Source organism: Schistocerca americana, chromosome 3, assembly GCF_021461395.2.
Source record: "Schistocerca americana isolate TAMUIC-IGC-003095 chromosome 3, iqSchAmer2.1, whole genome shotgun sequence".
In the NCBI taxonomy this organism is placed as follows: Eukaryota; Metazoa; Arthropoda; class Insecta; order Orthoptera; family Acrididae; genus Schistocerca; species Schistocerca americana.
In genome coordinates this window covers 895,545,467-895,552,912 of record NC_060121.1, presented here as the reverse complement: position 1 = coordinate 895,552,912, position 7,446 = coordinate 895,545,467, and positions in this window count along the sequence as shown.

Here is a 7,446-nt window from a genome sequence, read left to right as displayed (position 1 = left end):
AGCGTCAGATTGTTTGTTGTGGTGAAACGCGCAAACCTCACTCTTACTGGTACTGGGCTTCAGTCTCCATTTTTTCAAAAAAATGTTCAAATGTGTGTGAATTTCTAAGGGACCAAACTGCTGAGGTCATCGATCCCTAGACTTACACACCAGTTAAACTAACTTATGCTAAGAACAACAGACACACCCATGCCCGAGGGAGGATTCGAAACTCCGGCAGGAGGGACCGCGCAATCCGTGACATGGCGCTCGTAACCACGCGGCCTCCATTTTTAGAAATAAGAGTTAACGGCCGCTAAGTCCTCTACTAGCGTTCCCTCTGATTGATCAAGCGCTTTCGTTTGACAATTGCAAATAGATTGGAATCTAGGTCGCGTCTGCACTAAAATATTGCACGTGCATTCTGGGTAACACCGGATGAGCTAGAGCGTCTCGTTGAAACGTCCCCTTAGAAAAAAGTATGAATTACTGTGCTGATAAACCTCTTACACTGTTTGCTTTTCAACAGCTGAGCAAAACTGAACGTACTCAAACATTCACTAAAGTGACACACGATACTTTTAGCGCAACGCAATCTGACTTTCAATAATCCCTACAAAAGAATGGCCCTGACTAACAGTAACCTATACCTTTCACAAATCACTTACCTCACAAAGATCTTCGTTTCTCAAGCTACTGCAATACAGCGAGCGCCACTACAACCAGCTAAATAAAAGATTCAAACTACTGAAGGCACTAACTACTGATAGGCATAGTTAGCAAATGAAAGATTTTGATAAAGAACAAACAATGTATTTACCTTAACAGTGTTCAAGAGTCATAATATATATCAGTTCATGACATCCAGTCTTACAAATTTCAAAACTCCGCCATTTCTCTCGCCACATCCACCACTGCTGGCGGCTCACCTCCAACTGCGCAACGCTATGCGCTGTTAACAGCCAACTGCCCAACGCTACAATGGCGAGTATTACAACAATGCCAACCAGCCACAGACTGCACACAGCACAGCCAGTCATTTTTCATACAGAGCGCTACGTGGAATTACCAATAAGAAAACCTTAACAGCCTACTTACATCGTCAACCTCATCTTTACTGCATTTGCTGGCTACGAGAACGCAGACTAATTTAGCCACGTTAGACTATACCGAGCCTACGAAATATCTTAGGAGACAGGTTAAAGGAAGGCGGTTCTACGTTTGTAGCATTTGTAGACGTAAAGAAAGCTTCTCACAGTGTTGACTGGAATACATTCCTTGAAGTTTTGAAGACAGCAGGGGTAAAATACAGGGAGCGAAAGACTATTTATGATTTGTACAGAAACCGGATTGCAGTTATAAGAGGCAAAGGATATCAGAGGGATGCAGCAATTGAAAGGGGAGGGATACGGGGTTGTAGCCTATGCCCGATATCATTCAGTGCGTACATTAAGCAAGCAGTGAAGAAAACCAAGTAAAAATTTCGAAAGATTAATTTTCAGAGAGAAGAAATAAATGTGAGGTCTGCCGATGACATTGTAATTCTATCGGAGATACCAAAGCAGTTTCCGCGCGGAATGGCATGGCGGTTTGAGGCACCATGTCACGGATTGCGCAGCACATCCCGCCGGAGGTTCGAGTCCTCACGCGGGCATTGGTGTGTGTGTTGTTCTCAGCGTGTTAGTTTAGGTGGTGCGTAAGTCTAGGGGATCAGGTAACAGAGCGAGTGAAAAACATACTGTAAGACGAACAGGATTAAAATTTAAATTCTTTACGAATCAAAGTCTTTGGAGAAATTTATTTGCCTACCTAATTGTTATTCCTGATTGATTTACATATTTTACCAATTCTCCTATTCCCACCAAATTCGGTACAGAAGAAAACAGAAATGAAAATAAAAGACAGAGCTAGATTCGGAATCCAACACACGTTCGCCGCTCGCTAACCACATTCCTCGGTCGCTACGCCAGCGGCGCTTCCGTTGATCTGCATTTACCTTATGCGTACGTAAGCAGTAATTGTAAAAGCTTCTTCCCTCGATTTCTAGGAGAATATACGTTTGCTGGACCCATATATGCTGATGTAAAATGCTCACTTTTGATTCATCTAACGATCCCATAAATTTTGAGTCGAATGCACTTCATAAAATTTCTGATCGGGTTTTCCAAAAATGAGTGGGATGTTCAGCCAAAAGCAACCTTCTACATATGAATAGGTTTGCCGTTCTTAGGCCTTCTGCTTGTGAGTCCCTCCTTGGAGGACTGCTTGGTGACTCGATGTTTCCAGTTGCTGGAGCAGTGTTGCGCTCCGATGCGGACTCAATCAAAAGCTCCGACGGATGGGCCATGGGACGAGGTCAGTGCTTAGTCCACAGCTCAGTGAAGAGCTGCCCACAGGAGGTTGAGCCGTGAATCAGTCAAGCCCAATATTATTGCAACCGGTAGTGAAGGAGTTTCGGTCGGTTTATAATGAGTTTCTATCGTTATCTTTCACAAGGACATGTTGAATCACATGATTATATATGCTCAACTGATACCATTCACAGTGGGATGCGCTTTCCTTAGTCATCACTAAACTTGTTTAGTGTATCGTCAACACGCCTTTCTAGTAACAGCCACGGGTAATCTCGTGGCCGGGTAGTACTAGCGAGGTGCAGAAACAGCCGCTGGAGGAGGAGCGCCTTCAGATCTGGAGCAGACTACCCGCGGGCCGCGGGAGTTGCGCGGGAAGCAGGAACAGCGGACGCACGGCCGCATACTAGACGTGAGACAGGGAAAGACCAAACACTGCAGGATATTCAATATGTTAATAAAATTAGGGTTACTGTCACAAAATTCTGCAGTTTAGGATGCTTTTGGGTGTATGTTTCTTCATTATTGCTGACCAGTACGATCTGTGTATTCGTTCTTCTCAAACTACAGGGTGGTCGATTAATCGTGACTGGGCCAAATATCTCACGAAATAAGCGTCAAACGAAAAAACTACAAAGAACGAAACTTGTCTAGCTTGAAGGAGGAAACCAGATTGTGCTATGGTTGGCCCGCTAGATGGCGCTTCCATAGGTTAAACGTATATCAACTGCGTTTTTTTTTTTTTTTTTTTTTTTAAATAGGAACCCCCATTTTTATTACATATTCGTGTAGTACGTAAAGAAATATGAATGTTTTAGTTGGACCACTTTTTTCGCTTTGTGATAGGTGGCACTGTAATAGTCACAAACATATGGCTCACAATTTTAGACAAACAGTTGGTAACATGTAGGTTCTTTAAATTAAAATACAGGACGTAGATACGTTTGAACATTTTATTTCGGTTGTTCCAATATGACACATGTACCTTTGTGAACTTATCATTTCTGAGAAAGCATGCTGTTACAACATGATTATCTGTAAATATCAAATTAATGCAATAAATGCTCAAAATGATGTCCGTCAACCTTAATGCGTTAGGCAATACGTGTAACGACATTCCTCTCAATAGCGAGTAGTTCGCCTTCCGTAATGTTCGCACATTCATTGACAATGCGCTGACGCATGTTGTCAGGCGTTGTCGGTGGATCACGATAGCAACTACCCTCCAACTTTCCACACAGAAAGAAATCCGGGGACGTCAGATCCGGTGAACGTGCGGGCCATGGTATGGTGCTTCGACGACCAATCCACCTGTCATGAAATATGCTATTCAGTACCGCTTCAACTGCACGCGAGCTATGTGCAAGACATCGATCATGTTGGAAGTACATCGCCATTCTGTCATGCAGTGAAACATCTTGAAGTAACATCGGTAGAACACTACGTAGGAAATCAGCATAAATTGCACCATTTAGATTGCCATCGATAAAATGGGGGCCAATTATCCTTCCTCCCATAATGCCGCACCATACATTAATCCGCCAAGGTAGCTGATGTTCCACTTGTCGCAGCCATCGTCGATTTTCTGTTGCCAAGTAGTGCATATTATGCCGGTTTACGTTACCGCTTGGGTAGCTCAGTTGGTAGAGCACTGGAACCAAAATACACTGGTGTTCAAAATTAAAGTAACAACCGGAAATGTTGCAAGATTGCGTTCACTTTGTCACAAAACAGTATAAACAGGTGACAGTAAAGCAGAAACAGTGTAAAGACGTAAACAACTGCCACATACATAACGGTAGACAAAAATATTCTTCGCTTTTGCCAACTTAACAGATTTGCATATATATTCCAACAACTTGTTAATGTGCTCAATGTGGGACGTGACCATCTCTGGCAGCAATACGGGCTTGAAAACTACGGGGGATGCTGCGAATGATGTCATAAATCTCATGTCGAGGCAGTAATGACCATTCTTCCTGCAGAGCTGCTAACAAGTCTTGGAGTGGTTAGTGGATGCTGACGCGATTCAGCCCATCTCCCTAGTGCATCCCAGACATGCTTCATGGGAGAGCGAGCAGGCAATGCCATGCATGCGATGTTTTCCGTTTCCAAGAAAACATCAACCACACTTGCTCTATGGCGTCGAGCATTATCACCCATCAACACGAATTCTGGCCCACAAAATCTCGCGACAACCGCACATGTGTTCCCAAAATCTAGTCGCGATACCTAACAGTAATTAAACCTTGCTGATTGACCTGTAAGTGAAGAGGTGTTCGAGTGGTCAACATTGTCCTTCATCACACCATTAGGGATCTTTCTACAATGTTTACGTCCCAAAATCGTGTTCCACGTTTCCTCTAGATGCAAATCCGCTGAGAATCGCTCTCCAGATCAAATTGGGACTCATGACTGAAAAGAATATTCGCCCACTGTTCGACCATCCAATTTAGACGTTTCATTCTGTGAAGACTCGTCAGAGGTACTCATACAGCTGGTCTTTGACAGTAAAGGTCACTCTGCTGAAGCCTTCTGTACACAGTCCTCCTCGATATAACAAGTCTAGTGGATGCCAGTTGCCGTGCAATACTAAGGTGGCACCGTTGTGCCCTTACAGCCAAGTAAAAGTCCTCTCTTCCTGATGTCACACATAGCCGGTCCTACCCTGGTCTTCAAGATACAGTTTTTTTCTCTATAAACCATCGCCACATCCGAGAAACAACAGAACGATTCGCATTAAGCCATTGGGCCACATCAGTTTGCGACTACCCTGCTTCTGTTCTCCCAATGACCCTCCACCGCAGAGTGTCTGGAAGGCGTCTCCTTTGCACCATACTGCCCCGTCTGTAACTGCGTACAGAGCGACTGTGGATGTGGGGCTACCTCGTTTCGTAGGTGCCCTGACATCATCATTGGCGTGTTTTTCTGTTTACTCGAATACCATCTCCCGTGCATAACACGATCGCGACGATATCTGTTGACAGCTTGTATTACTATATCTGCAGTGATCTAACAACTGCGCCAGACACTTGTCACCTTACTGCAGCGAAGTATTCTGCCTCTTTAAATGTCCGTGTATTTGAATACGCGCTTCATTGTGTATCACACGTGCTACATTACCCGCAAGAAACTGATCTAAAGTTCTTTTTTCCTGAAGAGTGCGACGATTTGAACTGAACGAACATGATAACAAATACAGTGCACTGCTTTTTGAATATTATGGAAATCCACCGGTTATGATCACGTTCTGTGATCGTTACTGTCATTAGTGAGTTCAGACTGCCTCTCATACATAAAGGACTTACTGTCAAAACACGATTTGGTTTGAATTAATAAATGCCGTGGCATACCATGTATTGACACTTTATTGTAGCTGCGTAGTAGTACCCCTTATGACCAATCCAAAGTCAGCTATCTTTTGAATCATATATTAGGAGCAGAAATCCGATGGGGACGTCGAGACTGCTGTAGAAGAAGTGAGGTTCGCGGAGCCGACACCAGGTTGCCTGAGGAATAACATTTACTAAAAGTTACCTTTGCGGTTCATTCACCATAGCCCTCCACACGCTGTCTACCGCAACCTACGTCAGGACAGTAATATCACATTTTAAGAGGGGAAACACCACACTGTACCAATGGTATCGCTACACATTTTAGGTTTTGATAACTTACTCAGGAAGTTGTTTATTTGCGTTGTCAGGCCAGATTTTATAATTATTTCTGTGCGCATACATGTGTAGAAGTGTCTTCTTTTCATAACGCACTTCTGCAGACTCGTCGAGATTTGAAATTTGGAACTCAAAAGAAATTAATTTCTGTGGAACTTTTCTCTTAATGTCACTTCGTGCTTTCACTCTTTGCTGTAGCATCAGCTGGTGCCGCTCTGTAATTGCATGCGGGAACCAGGGAGCAGGGAACCCCCTCACAGCCAGAAAAAAGTAATGTGCTCAGCTGGCCTGGTTACTTTCGATTACGTTTCATTTATTTCATTGGAACTTAAAATTTATTTTAGTGACACCCTACTGCACATACTCATTGAGACAATACAAGTTGCTGTTCCTTCGGTTTCGTAGAAGGTAGAGACATGCGATAAGATGGTTCAGACACTCTGGTGTACGGTCAAGTTCCTTTCGTCACTGCAGTAGGTTCGATCGACATTGGGTGTCTTTGATGATGAGCATGCAGCTGATATTTACTCCGCGACGTTCACTTATGTTGGAGCGGCAGCAGCCGTGTGATCAGATGCAGCGCCCAGCATGACGTTCGATCGCATGCGGGCAGCGGGCGCCATCAGAGGGATCACTTTGCTGTCACCAGGGGCGATACGTACACAGCCCCCTACTCCAGGCTGCTGTGACTTCGCACGAGTGCGCTTGCTGCACGCTAACAGTTTCGAGTAACCTAAGACTCATCCAAAACCACGCAACATTGGAGAGGACGCCAAAGCGTCACCCGTTTCCCTTCTGTAATTTTCTTCTCAGCATATCGCAGTGCTCTTCCTCTTGCCATCTGTGGTGTCACCGCCAGACACCACAATTGCTAGGTGGTAGCCTTTAAATCGGCCGCGGTCCGTGTCGCCACTATCAGTGATTGCAGACCGAGCGCCGCCACATGGCAGGACTAGAGAGACTTCCTAGCACTCGCTCCAGTTGTACAGCCGACTTTGCTAGCGATGGTTCACTGACAAATTACGCTCTCATTTACCGAGACGATAGTTAGCATAGCCTTAAGCTTCGTCATTTGCTACGACCTAGCAAGGCGCCATTACCAGTTACTATTGATGCTGTAAAACATGTACCGTCAAGAGCGATGTTCACTAATTATGGATTAAAGTTAAGTATTCCAGAAGCTACGTACCTTTTTTGCTAGTTTCAATTACTTGTCCTGTTCGAGACGTCACGCCAGCCTGCGTGAGCTTAAACGCGTGCCTTTCGGCTTCCTTATAGTGGGTTGGCTGTCTTGCCAATCCACAACACCATCTCTCTCCATGCTTTGCTCGTCCCTATCTACTTCTATTTTCTTCCTGCCATCTCGTTTCTTAACATTACCCTATTACTTGTCACTCTTCTTAGGGCCAGTCATCTTTCTCTGCAGACTTGCTTTCGTAAGCGTT